This window comes from Pteropus medius, unplaced genomic scaffold, assembly GCF_902729225.1.
Source record: "Pteropus medius unplaced genomic scaffold, Ma_sr-lr_union100, whole genome shotgun sequence".
NCBI classification, from domain to species: domain Eukaryota; kingdom Metazoa; phylum Chordata; class Mammalia; order Chiroptera; family Pteropodidae; genus Pteropus; species Pteropus medius.
This window is the reverse complement of record NW_024342471.1, coordinates 5,111,774-5,131,871: the sequence shown is the minus strand read 5'-3', so window position 1 is coordinate 5,131,871 and position 20,098 is coordinate 5,111,774. Positions and strand designations below refer to the sequence as shown.

General features: G+C 41.2%; 1 long non-coding RNA gene across 1 annotated transcript in view; it reads right to left on the bottom strand.

Moving 5' to 3' along the window:
• Positions 1-438: 438 nt before the first annotated feature.
• The window catches only part of LOC120603491 (uncharacterized), a 28,614-nt gene continuing 8,954 nt past the window's right edge, over positions 439-20,098 (bottom strand). The window contains exon 2 of the long non-coding RNA XR_005653026.1: positions 439-540. This is a non-coding gene — a long non-coding RNA (uncharacterized LOC120603491). The remainder of the gene's footprint in view (positions 541-20,098) is intronic.

Here is a 20,098-nt window from a genome sequence, read left to right as displayed (position 1 = left end):
TTGTCACAGTCTACTGGGAATCAATACTTTATCACTTCGAGTGAAACGTAGAAACCTTACCATCATAAATGTGTGTTTAGTCTACTCCCTTTATATTATAGTTGTTTTATATTACATCTACACATATCAAAATTTCCAACAATGTTCCAAGTTTCATTTTTAGCTGTCAAAATATTTTAAATAACTCAAGAGAAAAAGAATGGTTCATTATTTTTAGAAAGATATTTACCATTTTATAACCACTATTACTATTTATGCTGCTCTTCCTTCATTCCTGATTTTCCAAATTCCCTTCTGTTTGAAGAACTTCCTTTAGCGATTTTTTCTTAGGCCAGGTTTACTGGCTATGAATTCTCTTAGTTTTCTTTCACCAGAGAATGTTTTTATTTTACTTTAATTCCTGAGAATGTTTTTATTTTATCTTAATTCCTGAAGGTGATTTATGCTAGATATAGAAATCCGAGTTGACAGTCTTTTCTTTTAGCACCTTAAATCCGTAGTTCCACTTCCTTCTCATCTCCATGGCTTCTGATGTAAAGTCTGCAGCCAAAAATGTAGAGAAAAAGTATTATAGGGGATATCATACAGTTAGTAAAAATAGCATGTTATTTTTCTGGATTTTGTATTGTTTGTGATATTTACCAGCTTTTTAAAATTTGTAATTTATTTTCATTTTCTTCTCTCATTCTAAATAAATATTCACATTCATACCCAAATGTATACTCATAATTTTCTTTTCTTTTTCTTAAAGAGGGTCACCCAAAATGGTATAAGGTTTAGATCTTGCACAAACTAGATCAAGACTCACTTCCAACCTCCATCTTAGCCCTCCATCCCTTCAAGGAGATATCAAGGTGAATAAAGAGAGGTATTATCTGAGTCCCAGCCAGAGCCCTCCTTGGCACAGTACAGAGCTGAAAAATTCTACACAAGGTGCCTAGGCAGACAGGTAGCCTCCCACAGATTCCCACGGGTAAGAGAATTGATGTGAGCCAGTTACCTGAATGGGGCACAGGTGAGGCATCAAAGGCCAGCCATCCAACTGAAAATCCGAATGAGGAGGGCACAGCAAGAGCAGCCAGCATGGCTTCAGAACTAGATACATCACATGTAGACAAGATGCTCCCTCCCATTCTGGGATTATGTGAGCCCCTCAAGATTTAGATATAACCCAATAAGGAAGAAGACTATTAAATTGTCAGAGATTTCAACCTGTCTCTACTCTCCTTCCCTCTCCCACCTCTGCCTAGCATCTAGATCTTCCCATTCTTTCTCTCATAATGGGCCAAGTACACCCCATCTCAACTTCAGGGCCTTTGTACTTCCTGTCCCCTCACCCATATGGCACTTTCTTCTCTGGGTCTTCATGGGCCTCATTCCCTCACATCTTCCAGGTCTCTAAATAAAAGTTGCCTCATCAGGACATGTCCTCTGACCCTCTGAATAGAATAACACTCCTACTTCATCACTGCCTGTCCCTTTTCTCTGTTTGATTTTTCCTTAAAGCATTTTCCTTAGAGTCTTACTGTGTGTGTGATAAATGCTCTATCTACACATTCTACCTATGTTTATTTGTTTATTTGTTTTCCATCTGTCTCTTCCACTGGAATGCAAATTACACTTCATAGTGGCAGAGATTTTATCTGTCATATAAGGTTATACTCCCACTCCTTAAAAAAAGAAAGAAAATACCTAAAAAAAGAAAGAAAGAAAGACAATACCTGGTACCTAAAGGCCCTCGATAAACATTTTTTGAATGAATTAACTAATTAAGTCAGCTACTTGTATTAATAGAAGCTAATAAATTAAGTTATTATATAAGGAAAAATAAAGTTATATTTCCTGGAATTTACACTTGGCTTGTCTATGCTTGGTGCTTAAATTGATTTTTAAGAGTCTTGCTGTGTATAAAATCCTACAATCTGCTCTGTATTGGTTTCAAAGTTTCTATAATACTGTGATTCTCTGTGTCTGTGTCAAGGATCCTGGACATCATGACCTTAGTGGCTCTGGACAGCTCACCCGGAAATAGAAAGCTGGATCTTAATGACTCCAAGATGTACAGGATAAGCCAAGGGCACCCAGCTTGAGTTCACACAGCAGTTCCAGCTTGGAGGGATAATTGGAAAGATTATCACCAGGAAATTGTTTACAGGACAAGCAAGCTCCAGACATGGCTATCACCACCCCCCAACCCTGCTTGGTTTTTATTTCACATAAGTGGTTTTCTGAGCAGAGAAAAGGGTAGAACTCTGCTCAGTTTGGTAGACTTACCAAAGGACAAAAAAGGGGAACTCACAGGGGTCAGAGACATTTAGGCCATCATGAAACGTTGGGTACGTACAAGGCTATAGGATAGTTGGTCCAGGGCTAGCACACCCACATGCCCATGGGGACCAGGCAGGTGACCTAAACAAACAAAGATGGCATGATGGAGGCCAAGGCAGACAGGACATCCATAGCCCTTCTCAGGAGGGCAGCTGTGACCAATTTTTGCCAAACAGGGATGCCAGTGTGGCTAGATTTTCTGATTTCTCATTAAAAGCCAGAAATCCAAATTTATATGCGAAATTTCTCAATTTTAAATGTTGGAAACAGAATCAAAAAATTTGTAAAGCACTATTTTCTCGTTAATATTTCCATGTAACAAACTATTCCAAATGTAATGACGTAAAGCAACCATTTATTATGTCCATGGGTTCTCTGTGTCAGAAGTCTGGACAAGGCACAGTGGGAATGGCTTGACTCTGCTCCACAATGTCTGGGGCTTCAGCTGGGAAGACTCAAATGGCTGGGGCTAGAATCATCCAGAGGCTTCTCTGTTCACATATTTGGTGCCTGGGCTAGGATGACTCAAAGGCTGGGCTCAGCTGGGGCTGTCCACTGGAGTGCCTACATGTGGCTTCTCCATGTGGCCTGCACTTCTCACAACATGTGGCTGGTTTTTGAGACAGAGTACCCAGAGAGCAAGCACTGCACATCCAGAGAGGGAGCACTCAAGGATGGCCTTTTATGATGTAGCGTATAGTCCCATAGTGTCACTTCTACCATACTCTACTGGTCAAAGGAGCCACAGACCCACTCATATTCAAGAGACCCTACCTGTTGATGGGAGGAGTATCAGATAATTTGCAGCCATTTATAAAAACACCACTCATATGGCCATGCCAAATGGGTCTGCAGGCTATATTTGGCCAGAAAGTTGTTGGCAGCATCACTGAAGGACAGAAATGGATGAAGACCAAGCTCATACAATGAAGTGAAGACTAACAGTGACATCCCCAGAGTACAGATATGGGTGTGAAGCCAAAAGTAGAGGGGTGTCTGCTTGGCCGGGCTTTCCTTGGAACACACAGCCAAGTAGAATCTCTGGCCTAGACCTCAATCCATGCACCATCACAGTGCCTGCTCACAGCCATCCTGTCCACAGACTCGGGCCCATACCAAGCCACAGCCTGACCACAATCCAGCCCTCTTCATTTTACTGCTGACCACACTCGCTTTGTTCTCTCTACCTCCTTCCTTACCATTCCTTTCTCACTCATGGCCTTCCTTCCTGTTACCATCCTTATACATCTTCTTCATCCTTAAAGTTTTCTTTAAGGTTTAGCTCATGACCCCTCCTCTGAGGAGCCTTCCTTCACTACTTGTCTCCATAGTGAACTCTCTCTAACTTTATATGACTAGATAGTGGAGCAGAACATTTCCCTGGAATGCAAATTCTCAGACACCCCCTCAGACCTACTGAATCAAAAACTCTGGGACTAAGACCCAGCTATCCAGGTCAACCACGTTTGTTCCTTTCTCTTGACCAGCAATTAGCTTAGGAAGAAACATTGGACAAAATTCTGGACAGATATATGAAGGGAATCTATAGGGAGGGAGCTCTCTGGGAAATTTGTTTGTTCTTAATAAGAGACATAGGATGAAATGCTGTACCAGTAAGATGCTTTTGGTTTCAAGCAATAGGAAATCCAGCTAAAGGGGCTTAAATAAATAGGGGTTTTGGTCTTCTCACTTTCAAGAATTCTCGAGGTAGGCAGTGGTTAGCATTGCTTTGATGGCTCAGCAAAGTCTGTGATTCTCTTGGTCTTTCCTTCTGAACACAAGAAGACTGCCACATTTGGCTGTCACATCGTGACAGTCAGGAATGAAGAAGGCTGCTTCAAGCAATGTCTCTCGCTCTTATTGGGGAAAGTGGAGGCTTCCACATATGTCTCATTGGCCAAAATTGGCCACATGGGCACCTCTAGCAGCAAGGAATGCTAGGAAAGTGAGTATTTGGTTTTTCCAACTTCTATAATGGAGGCAGGCAAAGAAGGGTTGGGGATGATGTATGGTGAGCAAATCCACAGGGTCTTCTCACTGAGTTGCATTCTAGCTACTCTGAGCTAAAAAGCTTCCTGACTGGAAGTGTTAACCTGCTTCTTCCACAGTAGTTGGGGGATTAATAAAATGGTTCAGGAGTCAGGCCTGGGGTCAGCTTGCAAACTAATTGAGGCTCCATCACAGTTGTTACAGATTTCTCCAACATGTCTGTCTATTTCTCTTATCTTACCGTCTTTTGCAGAATCCTTCCTCATGGAATTTCAGACAGATGGGCTCTCAGAATTTACCAAAAGATGCAAACAGTTCAGGTGCTGAAGTGGAAGAGACTCAGGGCTAAATGTCGATCTGTCACTTCCAAGCTGTGTGACCTTGAGTAAGTGGTTCTTCCTCTCTGAGACTCAGTTTCTTCATCTGTGAAATGGAGCTAATGAGAGCCCTTAACTCCCCCCAGAGAGGTTATGATGATGATGAAATAAGATCAACCACAAAAAGCAACATGCTCAGTGCTTAGTACTAAGGTACATGCTCAGTGAACTGGTACCTATTAATGTCATTATTATCAACTATATTAGCAAAAGCTTGCTGTTGTGGAGTTGAGGAGGTTGCTGTGCAGACGTCAGGGCATAGGAAATTAGTGGGCAGGTTTCCTATTACACCTGCCTTAGCGAAATGCAAAACCAAATTCTCGTTAGCATGTCAATCATTTCCATGTAAGTGAACTTCATTGTAAGCATGAACATGATATCCTTGAGTATAGGGGAAGAAGATGCCTTCTCCCATAGCTCCTTTATCAGAAGCTCAAGCATGGTGAAGGAAGGGAGGTCAGTGACTGTCCTCACTTCCAGGACAGACAGAGGTGGCTAGCATTCCGAGCTGCCCTCCACACTTCCTGACATTTGTGGTTTAATCAAGTCCCATTAATCCCTCCCAGTTTCAAAGCCCGACACAGGAACCACAGACTCCCACGGCCTCTGACGGGAATCATGTGGCTAAAGCCAAGGGGAACTCTTTGAAAGGTAATTAGTGTCCTTTGAATCCAAGGCCCTTTGATTTTGTTTCCTGGCTTTAAATGGTCACAGGAGATTTTGTGGCAAAGGAAAACATAAAGGCAACAGCAAGAGCCCCTTACGGGGCCTTCTGCTGCCTCTCTATTTTCGGTCTAAGAGAGGACACTTGTGAATGTGGTCAAGAGTAGATGAATTGTTGAGTCGTACCAGGGGCTCTTCATTCAGGTGCACACACTATGTGCTAGGCACCATACTAAACACTGGATGTGCAGTTTTCATTAATCATTCATTTGTTCATTCATTCATTTATTAAGATCTCTGTATCAGACACTGAGCTAGGCCCCAGGACTGTAAACTTATTGTTTAGTGAAACAGGCAAACAGTAAACAAGTAAATAAATAAAAATAATTGCTGTTGAGAATAAAGTATCAAGAACTAATTAAGCTGGGTATTCATTCAGAGAACAGAGGAGAGAATGTCTTTACATGGGTAGTTAGGGGAGGCCACTCTGAGGAGAGAACAGTACCAGTGAGCATCGTGATATATGCAAGCCAGTTATTTTATACAGGGCCATAGGGGGTAATGTACTGACACTGGTTTGTATTGGTTGCCATGACAACCCACAGAACCTTATCAGGGCCCTCAGAGGAAAGCTTAAAGAAATTTTCTTAAGGAAAGGAGTTAGTATAGGCTGTTGTAACAACTTTGAAGTCTTAAAAAAAGGTGGATTTTTTTGCTTTACACATCTAAACATGGCTTGCCTGTGGCTTGGCTCATACCATCATCCTCACTCCAGGACCCAGTTACTATGACAGAGGGAAGAGAGAATTCTGGAGAGTCTTGAACCTGCCGTTAGATGCTCTAGCCTGGAAGAGACATGTATTACTTTTACCCACAAACATTGACCAGATCTTGTCACATTACCCCAACCTAATCACAAAAGAGACCAAGAAGTACCATCACACGTGTCATGCCCAGGAGAACCATATGTGTTTGCTAAACAGTATTAAGGATGACCTTAGTGGATAACTGTGGACTAAGTCTTGCGTCAGAGAAGTAGGACATGTGAATTGCAGAGGAGCAGAATATGCAAAGGTATAGAGGCCTAAAATAGTTTGGAGTGTTCAGGTAGCTGGAGTGCTGGCAGGGCTGGAAATAGAGTGGAGAGGTAGTCACAAAACTCGAAACATTTTGAGATGAGAAAATTTAGTTCTTAGCTGGTGAGTGGTGGGGCTGATATTTGAATCCATCTGGTCTGATTCCACATGTAACAGTAGAGTGACAGTGAATAACAGCTGCCACAATAACTAAATTCTTCATCTCTATGTCACATTGTCTTTAAGATAGGGAGGCGCCAGATTACAAAAGATCTTTAATGCCAAACTAAGGCAGTTGACTTCCACAAGCCAAGCAGCAACATTTATAAGCTGTGGTGGTTGTAGTTGTTTAAAATGTGTATACTCTATATACATATTAAATATACGGAAATAATCTTCTCTCTGAATAAGAAATATGGTCCCCTTGATTCTTCCTAAAGTGGAAGGCCCACTTAATGTCTTTTCTTTGCCCTCTTTTAATATAGATGAGGCTGCAAAAATGCAGAAGTATTTCTTCCCATTGAGGAAACAGCCTAAGGATACTTATTAATTATCACTAAAATTCAATTTCCCTATCAATAATTAATAAAGAATGTTGGGGAATGTGATAAGCTAGAAAGAGTCAAGTCCCATGCAAAGAAGACAGCTGTTATTCACTGACACCCTGTTGTTACATATGGAAATGTGGGATTATTTAGATATTTTAGATATTTTGTGAAATCTCCCAATTTAAAATAATTGACTTAAAGCACAGTGCAAGCCTAAGAAAACACATCTTCGGATCAAAATGTTCATGGGAACATGAGTTTGCATCCTCCATGTGGTAGTCGACTTCTAAGATGGCCCCACTGATCCTACTTCCTGGTATTTATTCTCTTGGGATGTACTTTCCTACATCGAATCAGGACTAACCTGTGTGATCAGTAGAATATGACAGAAGTGACAGTGTGTGGCTTCTGAATCTAGCTATAAAGGCATTGACCTTGTTCTCTTGAATTACTCACTCTGGGGACAGCAGCCACTGTGCCATGAGGACACTAAAGCTATCCTGTGTTGAGGCCCATGTTAAGAGAGACTGAGGCCCCCAGCCTATATCAAGCACCAATTGGCCAGCCATATGAGTGAACCTTCTTGAATGAGAATCCTTTAGCCCCAGTCAACCTTCAGATGAGTGCAGGTTCTAGCCAATTAGAGCCTCATGAAATACCTGAGCCAGAATCACCCAGTTGAGCTGCTCCAAATTCCCGACCCGTAGAAACCATGAGAGATAATAAATGATTATTATTGTGTTAATCTAGGGGTTGACAAACTTTTTTCTGTTAAGGGCCAGATAGTAAATATTTCAATCTGTGTGGACCATATAGTCTCTGTTAAGATTATTCAACTCTGCAAAAGCAGCCATAGATCATACACAAATGAATGGGCATGGCTGTGTTCTAATAAAACTTTATTTATAAGAACAAGCGAAAGGGCAAATTTGGCTTGAGGACTGGTTTGCAAAGCACTATTTAAGAACCTTAGTTTGCAAAGACCCTTGGTTTTGTGATTTGTTATGCAGCAATATGTAACTAACCCATTCCTTGAATTTGTGGAGTGTCCTGAATACTTCACATTTCAGACAAAGCACACTGTCAGTGATTTGGAGGCAATTAGATGCTGCTGGCAGGGCAAATACTAAAGGGCAATGGTCCCAGAAAGAGATGATGAGCTGAGGATTGGGTGAGGAACTGCATGGAATCAGGTGATGGCATAGCTGTCTTTTGTGCTTCCTGCTAATTAACATCATAAGAATGATATGAAAGCCATAAAGGAGACCATTTCCTTTAATTCTCCCTGCATTGTCTAGTGCTGACCTGGAATTGTTTCAGTAATGAGCAAATGAGACAAATAAGGAGAAAGCCTTCTCCCTTCTCCAGCGCTATGAAGAGTACGCAGAGCCGGCATGGAGTTAGCACTTAAATTGTTAACAAAGCTGCCGGTGCTAACTGAGTCATGAGCTTGGAATAAAGAAACTCCTTGAAGAGGGTTCTAGGAACACTCCCTGTACCAAGTCTCTCTGCTCCTTCCATGTGCCCTCTGCAGCCTGTTCCTCACAGTCCCTCTGAGGATCCAGTTCCCACCTCTGCTGGGGTCAAGGTTGCAGCTAGCTGGGCCAGCTCACAACCTGGAACAGACCTGAGTCTAAAACACCTGTACATGTGGTGGGTAGGGCAACAGAGGGCGCAAGATGCTCAGGAGCTCAGGGATGTGGGAGAGAGACAGAGGACAGAGAAATAATGGAGAGGATAAAAAGGAGGAAAGGAGAAGGAAAAGAGAATCAAATAGTCGAGGAGAGGCTGGATATAGGGTTCAAATAATGTCATCAGAATCTGGCTTCTCTCTGGATCCATCTCTGTGGATCCCATTCTGCAGCAACCTAGGTAGCTCTAGCTTTTGGATTCCAGAGCTACACAAAGTGGTGACAATCTTCCAGGAATTCCAGCAGTAGTTTAGGGATTCATCTCAGGTCACAAGATCGCATACTTAAACCTATAACTGTGACCAAGTGGGCTTAGGTCCAGTGCTCCACTCCCAGATCTCCGGGACTGAAAGAAGGGAACCAGGGCATTTTCCAGAAGAAAGGGGAATGGATGCTGAGAAGATGAAGTCAAAAACTATAAATTTCTCCTTTAGAGTTTATTGACTGGTCAAGAATTTTTTTTTTTTGATCCCTTTCTTGTACAAAAGGGAGATCAGGCTCAGAGAGGGGAAGGGTGTGCCTGCGGTCACACAGCTTGTTAGTGATGCTATGGACTAAATATGTCCGCACAAAATTGAAATGTTGAAGCCCTAGCCTCTAATGTGATGCTATCAGGAGGTGGAGCCTTTGGGAGGTAATTAAGTTTAAATGAGGTCATGAGGGTGGGAGCACCATAGCAAGCTTCGTGTCCTTGTAAGAAGTGGAAGAGACCAGGGTCCTCTCTCTTTCTGCCTGTCCTATATGAGGACACAGCAAGAAATCAGCCATCTGAAAACCAAGAAAAGAGCTTTTACCGGACAATGAATCTTCCAGTGCCTTGATTTTGGACCTCTCAGCTTCTAGAACTGTGAGAAATAAGTGTTTGTTGTTTAAGCCCCCAGTCTATGGTGTTTTGTTATAGCAGCCCAATGGGGGCTGAGACAGTGACAAAGCCTAAGCACAATTCTAGGCCCTGCTTTCTGGCAATTGTTTCCTCAGGCACAGGGCCAAATGAACCAGGCTGCAATGGAGCCAAAGGGTTCTGAGGTCACTAGGGAAAATTTCCAGGGTCGGGGCTGTGAGGTCTTTGTGCAAGCTCTTGAAAGGTGGGCAGAGTTTGTATGTGTGGAGAGCAGAGAGGAGGACGGGGCTTCCTTAGGAAGGAGTTCTCTCTCCCTGGTTCTCTGTCCTTTGAGGATCTAACATTCTGGCGGGGGAATAAGACAGGTGGATAGGCAGTTATAAGAGTTTAACCAGGGTATTATTTGAAAAGCATTATAAAGAGGAGTGGGGTCCTTTCCCAGCTTGGGGAGATCAAGAAAGCTTCCTGGTGGCAATGATATTTGAGCTGAATTTTGAAAGACGAGCACCAGTTAACAAGGAGGAGAAGAAAGGCCTTCCCAGTATGCAAACATCATGTACGAAAGCACAGAAGCACAAAAACTCATAATGTGGTTGTAGAATGGTACGTAGCTCCTTACGGCTTGATGTGCCAGAGAAAGGTAGGTGATGAGGCTGCAGACGTGAGCAGGCCCTGATGGCACAGCCAGTGTCTGAAGCTGACTAGAGCCTTGACTTTATTCTCCTTGCTCTGGGGGAAGGGCAAGAGAGGATTATAAGATGGGCAGTGACCACTTGTAAATATGCAAGTGGCTTTGATCTTAGGAGGGATGGAGGTGGCACAGGTGTATAAATCAGGACTCCTGGTTGTAGAGGGCAGAAGCTAGCTAACTCAAACCACGTTGGCCCAAAGCACAGTTTGGGAAGGATCCTGGGGTGACTTGTGTTATCAATCCAAGTTGTGTGAAACATCTATGTGGAGGTGACTGTATAACTTGGCATTTTCTTCCTGGAAGACAGTTAGGCAATATGAGCTAAAGCCTAAAACATACATATTCTTCAACCTTCAAATTCTATTTCTAGGAACTTATCCTAAGTAAATCAACAAATACGAAGGCAAAGATTTAGTTTCAAGGATGTTCATTGCAACACTGTTTATATAGGAAATAGCTGGAAACAATCTTAATGTCCAACAATAGGAGTCTGTCTATCTAATGACTGGAGCCCTGATGATGGACTATTTTTTACTCATTTGATCTGCTGCTGCGGTAAAGATGGACAGTTCCCAGTTGTATGTCCATGGGCCAAAGCTCCTTGGTAAAAAGTTTTTGCTAGTCAATGGCAAAATCAGAAAAAAAGAGACAATAAGATGTCCATAGAACTTTTCTTATCTGTAATATTATCTCTGTTCTACTTCTTTGGCTTGATGATGTTAACTTCTTACTTCTTTCCAAGCTGTACATAACAAAATATCTGATTAATGGTAGCATACACAAATAGGGGCTTGTTTTTTCACATTAAAAGAAGTCTGGAGGTAGTGATTACTGGGGACATTTCAGTGCTCACCAATGCTGGGCAGGTTGGCATCTCTGTGATCACCCTTTCTCTCATAGTCCCAAGAAGGTTGCCGCTGTTCTTGGCATTGTATTCATGTTTAAGGTAGGAAGAGAGGAGATGAGATGGTGCCAGTGATGTTTTCCCCTTTACAGGAAAGCAAAACCTTTCTCATAAGTCTCCAGCAGACTTCCTCTATGTCTCATTAGCTAAATTAGGTCACAGGGCCACTCTTAGCTGCAAGGGAGTCTAGGAAATCAACAACTTGGCAAAAGGAAACGAGATTACCATGTTGGCTCTACAAATGATGATTAAATGCCTGAGACAGAATGCATGGGCCCTCAAACAAAACCAAGAAAGAAAGAAAGGGATAGGGTTGTAGGAAGTGGCTACTGAGAGGGCAGCTAGCCATGCCTGCCACACCTGATGAAAAATTGACAACACTAGATCGAGGCTCTGTGACCTGCTAAGTAACCTGTGGCAAGGTGGAATTTATTGGTCCATGAAATGCAAAGATTAGGGAACAGTGGGATAGATGATTGGTTTTCAAACCAGATTTCTGTGTTGCCCAGAGTTATTTAAGCTGCTGTTTGGGTGAGAAGGTGGTGAGAGGGGTAGAGCCACTGATCTTCCTTCAACCTCAGCACTTCCAAATTTATCTAAATAAATTGAGTATCCACATAAAATTCCACTTGATGTATGTGTATACATGTATGTGTTTATCTGTATACATGTGTGTATATATGTATATATATATATATATCTTTAGACATACACATACTTATACATAAGTGTGTATTTTAGATAGAAGGATAGATTGATAGATCTAGAAAGACAGACAGCAGCTATTTCAAACTGGTGATCTTTGGAGTCTAAGTCATTATTTAAAACCTCTCTGACTTTTAAATATCTTTACACTGGCTCCATACTCTCTATTACTCTATAGAGTCAAACATTCCTGATATTTCTAATATCACAATTCAGTTATATTAATTTTCATATAAATTAATTCACCCTACTCACATGTTTATATTAATTTTAATACCATCCAATTCACATTTACATTAACTGCCTGGCCGTCTATGCATTTAGTTTGTGATTCCTGAGTATACCCGGCATTAACAATGGCTCTCTCTGGGTCATGGGTAGTTTTTAATTTTTCTTTTTTTCTGGTCTGGCCTGTCTGATTTTGCTAAAATAAACAGACGTGGCTTTTGTAATAAGGGAAAAAGACGCCATTTTAATTAAAAAGTAATAACAATGTGGCCTGTGATCCTGTGGGCTGTTTGGGCCATGCTCCATCAGCCCCCACTGAGCCTGGCTCTTTTGGCTGCTGCTGCCCCATCCTGCCTCAAATGTGTCGCCAAGTGAGTGACTGGAGCCCCGGCCTTGCCCTATGAGTGAGGCTCTCCCCAGAGGTGTGAGTGGGAGATGGGGGGTGGACAACCTCTGAAGAATGAGCCTTTCCTGGAAGAATTTGTGAACCCAGTCGGAGTCTGAGGCCCTTTCAAAAGCTGAACTCAAGTGTGGGGGACATGATTCCTACAAATGCCAACTGCTTTACTCCGATGACTGGAGCTGTTGATAGATATATTGCTTTAAGCTAATGTGGTATTATCACACCACAGTTCCACTCTCAGCTACTGAAAGTCACCAGGACAACATCTGGTTTGAATTTTTTCTCATTATGATCTAAAAAAAAAAGCTGAAATCTAAGCCACCCCTTAACACTCTATATCTCTTCATCCTTTCTTCCTTTCTTTCTTTCCCCTTTCTCTTGTTTTTTTTTTTCTTGCACTCCAGAAACTTCATACCAGGTCTGAGAGTTTAGAAATTGTCCAGCCTAAGTGCCCTTCTTTCCATTCTACAGATGGGAACACTGAGGCCCGGGAGAAACAGTGATGATATCACAAACCTTCCCAGTGACCTGCTGAGTGACCTGCTAAGTAACCTGTGGCAAGCAGCTTTAGTCTCTACAAGGCAGGAGGATGCTGACACTCCACTCTCTATTACCTTAGAGGGCTGCCTGCGATGAGCAGATAGGATAGTGGGCAGGAAGGGCCTGGTGATAAGCAAGGCTATTGTCACTGCTATTCAAGGGCGTCTAGTTAATTGGTGGCAGAATTAAGCCTTTCTAGAACTCAAGAATCCCCTGATTTCTATTTGTAGCATCCTCTACAATTTATCTTGGAGTAAGGACTGGGAAGACAACAACAATATTTTCTCTCCTACTAGATGCTGCATTCAGTGTTTTATGAATAGGGCAGCATCATAGATAAGAGCAACCTTCTGCAGTCAAGCACATTACTCTTAGTTTCCACATGTGAAAAATGGGAGTGATAATAGTGCCTACCTAACAAACTTGTTATGAGGATGGAAGGAGAGTGTGTGTGCACGGAGTTAGAATTTATTACAGCGAGCAGATGTGCACAAACAAGGCAGAGTATTTGCTTTCATGAACTGATCTCTTTGCCTTTCTTGACGTTTGATAGCAGCCCACCTTGTAGTGTGTGTGCGTGTGTGTGTGTGTGTGTGTGTGTGTGTGTGTGTGCGCGCGTGCGCGTAAAAGAAGCTCCCAGGGATCTTGTTTCCATCTCTACCTCTTTTTCCCTGATTATTTCTCTTCTCTGATTTCCTTTTTCTTTCTTCCTAGGTAGATGGGACAAAAAGGGAAAAAGAAAAAAACCCATATCCATTAGCGGTCACTCCCCATTCCCCTTCTTCCTGGCCCCTTGGCAACGACTAATCTACTTTCTGTTTCTAAGGACTTGATTATTCTAGACATTTCATATAAATAGCATCGAACAATATGTGGCCTTTTCAGGCTGGCTTCTTTCAAATAGCATCATGTTTTAAAGGTTTATCCATGATGTAGCCTGTATCAATACTTCATTCTTTTTTATGGCTGAGTCATATTTTATTATATGGGTATAACACATTTTGTTTATCCATTTATCAGCTGATAGACATTTGGGTCATTTTCACTTTTGGCCTATTAAAAATACTATTGTTATTGACATTTGTGTACAAATTTTTGTGTGAATATGTTTTCAGTTCTTTTGAGTATATAACTAGGATTCATGGTTTATAATAACTCTACATTTAACTTTTTAAAGAACTGTCAAATCATTTTCCAATGAGGCTGCAATCTTCTACATTTCAACTAGCATCATATGAAAGTTCCAACTTTTCCACATTCTTGCCGACAATTGTTATCATACATCTTTTTAAAAATTTTATCCTAGTGAAGTGTTGTCTCATTGTGGTTTTAATTTGCATTGTCCTAATGACTAATGACATCTAGCATTTTTTCATGTTATTTTTGGCCATTTGTATATCTTCTTTAGAAAAGGTGTCTATGCAAATCCTTTGCTCATTTTTAAATTGGGCTATTGGTTTTTGTTTTTTTTTATTGTTGTTGAGTTATAAGAGTCCTGTGTATGTCTGGATACTATGACTTGCAAATTTATAGATTTATACAGATAAATGACTTGCAAATATTTTCTCCCATTTTTACTTTCTTGATAGGGTTCTTTGAATTACAAAGTTTTTAATTTTTTTGTGTGTGTTTTTGGTGTCATATCTAAGAAATCATTCTGGGAGTTTTATAGTGCTCTCATATTTAAGTCTTTGATCCATTTTTAGTATATATATATTTTTAGTATATATATATATTTAGTATATATATATATACTAAATATACATATATTTAGTATATATATATATATATATATATATATATATATATATATATATATGCATCGAGATAGAGTTCCATTTTATTCTTTTGCTTATGAATATCCAGTTGTCCCAACATGGTTTGTTGAAAAGACTATTCTTTCCCCTTTTGAGTTATCTTGGCACCTTTGTCAAAAACCAATTGTCCTTAAATGTACTGATTTATTTCTAGACTCTCAATTCCATTCAGGGATCTTTATGTCTGTCCTCATGCCAGTACCATACAATCTTGACTGCTGTAGCATTGTAGTGGATTTTAAAATAGGAAAGTGTCAGTCCTCCAAAATTGTCTGTCTTTTTAGGATTGTTTTTTTACTATTCTTGGTCCCTTCCATTTCCATATGAATTTTAGGATTAGCTTATAAATATCTTCAAAATCATCAGTAAGGATTTTGATAGGGATTACAATCAATCTTCAGATAAATTTGGGGAGTATTGCCATTTTATATCTTCTAATCCATGAACACTGGATGTGTTTCCATTTATTTAGGTCTTCTTTAATTTCTTTCAATGATGTCTTATAGTTTTCAGTATTTCTTTAAGGACAGGTTTGCTACAACAAATTCTCTGCTTTTATTTATCTGGGAATGTCTTAATTTCTCTTTTATTTTTTAAGGATAGTTTTGCTGGATGTAGAATTGACAGTATTTTTCTTTCAGCACTTTGAATATGTCATCCCACTGCCTTCTGGCCTTCATGATTTCTAATGAGAAATCAGCTGTTAATCTTATTGAGGAGCTCTTATACCTAATGAGTCACTTCTCTCACTGTTTATAGGATTCTTTCTTTGTCTTTGACTTTCCACAGTTTGATTATGCTGTGTCTAGATGTAGATCTCTGAGCTTATTCTACTTGGAGTTTATTGAGCTGCTTAGATGTATAGATTAATGTTTTTTTTTAATCAAATAATTTTTTCAAATATTCTCTCTCATTATGCATACAATGTTGTACTTGATGATGTCCCATAAGTCTTTGAGGTTCTGTTCATTTTTTTGTTTGTTTTTTCTCTATTCTTCTGACTGGATAATCTCAATTGACCTAATTTCAAGTTTGCTAATTCTTTTTCTGCCTGCTACAATTTGCTGAGCCCCTCTTGTGAATGTTTTATTTTGGGTATGATACTTTTCAACTCAAAAATTTTCATTTGGTTCTTTTTATATAATTTCTATCTCTATTGGAATTCCCTATTTAGTGAGACATCATTGTTACTTTACTTCTTCAGACATGATCTCCTCTTGTTCTTTGTATTCAAAATAGTATATTTAAAGTTTTGGTTTAGTAAATCAATATCTGGGCTTCCTTAGGGACACTTTCTATGGATGTTTTTTCTCCTGTGTAAGGACCATATTTTCTTATTTCTTTTCATGTCTCATAATTTTTTCATTGTTGAAAATGGACATTTTGCATAATATAATGTGGTGACTCTGGAAATCAGATTTTCCCTCAGCCCCAGGGTTTGTCCCTGTTGCTGTATGTTGTTGGTATTTGTTTGGTGACTTTTCTGGACTAATTTTGTAAAGTCTATTTTCTCTTGTGTGTATGGCACTGAAATCTCTGTTCAGTTATCTTGGTGGTCAGCTAATGATTGGAAAGAGATTTCTCTAAGTGCCTGGAACTAATAAGTCTTCCAGTCTTTGCTGAGGAGTTCTCTGTGTGGGTTGGGGCATACTCTCAACACTCATCCAGGCAGTTGATAACTGCTTTAGCCTTCACTCCCTGCTTGTGCAGAGCCTTAAGGTTAGCCAGAGGTGAGAGCTTAGGACATTTGCAGATCTTTCCTGTGCATGTGTGCAGCCCTAGGCATGTACTTAGCCCTACACATGTACATGGACTCCTAGATTCCCAGGACTATGATAGAGCTTTTCAAAATTCCTATGGGCGTCTCATTCTTCAGCTTTTCCTTTTAGGCTTTTTGATTAGTCTATTTTTTTCCCCAAATGTTATCTACCACCTCAGGCAGCCGCAAAGTTAAACAATTGCCTCTAAATATTTTTGACAAATGCCCCCATGAATAAGGGTAAGCTCCTAGTCAGTTCAAATAAAGACAGCCTTGCAAGTTGGGGACTTCTAGGATACCACCAGACAGGCCAAAAAGATGTCAGGTAACCCCTCTGACATCTCTGGAAATGAGACTGTGAGGGAGCTTCAACTTTATTCTCTTCCCTCCGGTGGCTGCTGGGTTGCTAGATATCAAGTCTATCATGGAGTTGGGGGAGGGGGATGGAATAGGGCAAGTTAAAATGCCACAATGGTCACTGTTCTTACTATGATTAGCCCTTTTCCTCAAATAAATGCTCCCTTGATTGCTGCAAGCCTTTAATTTCAAGAATTTTGAAAAGGCATTGATTTTGACAATTTTTTCCCATTTTGTCATTGCTTTATAGAAAAAAAGAATTTTTGGAAATCCTACTGCACCATTTTTGCATTTCTGAACTTTTGGCAGATATCACTTTAATTTTTGTCACAACCCCATGGGACAGGTATTGTTATTATCATTTCTTCCATTTTATAGATGAGCAATCTGAGGCACAGAGAAGTGAAGCAACTTACCCAGGTCACACAGCTAACAACTGGTGGAGCCAAAATTCAAGTGCCATTTAATTCTAGAGCTGGAGTGTTCACTCTTTTTTCTCCATAGGATTTAGAAAGAAGCACTGACTTTGGTGTCAAGAATTTTATTCAAGTCCCAGCTTTGCTGCTATCCCATTGCGTGACCCTGGGTATGCTAGTTACTCTCTGCTTCAGTTTCCCCATGTGTGAAATAAAGCAGTTGGCTGATATCTTCTAATTTCTCCCAAGAGCCTGGAGTACCCACCAGTTACTCTCCCACAAAGTTATGACTCCTGGAAGGGGGTCAGGTCTGAGCATTCTTGTTACAGAGAGTACCATGTACACCCAGAGCTCAGCCTTGGTGGGGGTCAGCTGTCAGACTACTCTGGCCCAGCTCAGTTGCCTGGTGACTTTAGGTGACTCCAAAGGAGGCTTTTGCCCACAGGGGCTGTCACTGATGACAGGATCCCTTATCAACTCTCATGGAGCCCAGGCCACTAATTCTCTTTTTGGCTTTTAGTCTGGGCCTCCCAAGGCCAAGGAGGGCCAGAATGGGAAGAGGTGGTCCTTGCTTCATCCCCCTTTTATACTACTTCTCCTCCCCACCTCAATCTCCCCTCCCACCAAAGCCTGTGGGAACTCGACTTTCTGTTAGGCCACGGGATAAAGAGCTTTCTTTAAGAAAAATTTTTTCCAAGTCTTTTCCTAATATTTGGCTTTAGGTGACCCCTCTGACATAATCTCCCACCTCTCCATTCCCTCCCTGAGCTCTAGACACACACACCAGCACACTTCTACCTCAGAGCCTTTGCACTTGCTGTGCCAACTGTCTGGGACATCCACCTGGCTTACTTCCTCTCCTCTTCATGTCTTTGCTCAAATGTACCTTGTCAGGGAGACTGTCCCTGCCCTTCCTAGTTAAAATATGCCTGCCTCACTCCTCCCCTCTTTTTGCCTCCCCATTTCACTTTTTTCTTTAGGACAGAGTAAGCCGATAAACTGCTTTTTTTACTCAAACCAGTTTGAGTTGAGTTTTCCTTCCTTTGCAAACCAAGCATTCCTAAGCATTACAGCCTGTGATGAAGACTTGACAGCTGAACGCTCTGAAGACAAAGGCCCCTTCCTTGGCCCCACCAAAGGATTTGGCATAGAGCTGGGTGCATCAGATGCTCTGATCCCAAGGACAAACTGCCTTCCTGCTGCAATTTAGCACAGGGATTCTCTAAGGTTACAGCTATGTGAAGAATGACAGCTGGGTCATGAATAAAGCAAAGGGAAAACACTGATTCGGATAGAGCTGGCTGGTGCCCCATCCTCACCAACCCAGGGTTTGACCCAGCAGTTGAGAAATATCTTTTCCTTTTTCCTTGTAAAGTCCGGCTGGACCTGGCCCTTCCCACCAGCCTAATGAACAAGGTGTAAACTATGGCAGTTCTGGATCGGCTGAGGTTGGCATGCCAGAGGCTGGACCTCATCCCTGCCACATCCCTGGCAGCTAGTTACCCTGCCACACCCATGCCACCTGCCACCAGGCCATTCCCAGAGTTGCTCTGGCTTGGCCAACTCAGCAGCCATGAAGCTCCAAACAGTGTGGACAAAATAGAAGATGTCGTTGAGAGGTCAGCTGAGCCAACCCTCCTGGAGAGATGGGAAAACTGAGGCCATCAAAGGAAGAGAACTTCTCAAGGTCACACAGGCATTCAACAAAATTATACAGCTTGCGAGACCAGACTGACCTAGGTCTGAACCCAGTTTAAGTTTACTTTCAGAGGATCTTTGAGCAAGTGCCACCATCTTTGTGAGCCTTGGTTCCCTAATCAAAACTTATAAGAGCCTCTCCTTATAGAGTTGTGAGGAGGATGAAATGAGGCAACACTCACAAAACAAGGGGCCTGACTCCACAGCATATGTGGCTCCTATCCTAAAATCTGAGCCCTAAAAAGAAAGAACAGCTTGCTACATATGAAGCCCCATTCTATGCACGCTACATATGAAGCCCCATTCTATGTGGCTCCTACCCTAAAATCTGAGCCCTGAAAAGAAAGAACAGCTTGCTACATAGAAGCCCCATTCTATTTCACCTTCATGACGAAGTAATACAACTAGCAATGCCATTTTACGGATAAAAAAATTGAAACTCAGAAAAGTTGAGAAGTGCTGCATTTCCCCAAGATGAAAAGCCTGGGATCTCTGGGCCAAAATGGTCTATAGAGAAAACTATAGCACACCCCTCTGCTGATTCTAGCCCTGTTCATTGTCTTTGAGCTATTTTGTGCCTCTTTGGAAACTGCAGGTAGTTGATAGCTATGCAAACTCTGTCTTGTCTGATACAATTGTCTTCCCTCTCCTTATAGAAAAACTGTCTCCATTTATAATTCAATTCCTTTAGTCCATATACATTTGTGCTTTTTCGATTTCTCCTTTGAATCGGTTATAACATCTGCCTGGTTCTTTTCTTGTTTATCAAGTAAAATAAAATCTTTAACACATGGTCATTTTTTGGTTGGTAAGAGAGTTATGGTTTATCTTTTTCTGAAAGTTATCTTTTAACAGGGCCCTAGAAATCATTGCCTGATTTTTATGGCAATAGTCATGGAAATCAACCCTTCTATTGCCCCTTGCTCATCTCCAGGGCTCAGGACTCAGCCTTCCATGTGTATTTTCTAGATAATTCTCATACAGGTAGGAAATTAGGGCCCAGAGAGGCAAAGCGACTTAGCTAAGGTTATACAGCTAAAGCCAACACTTTCTCCTTCTGGAGTGTG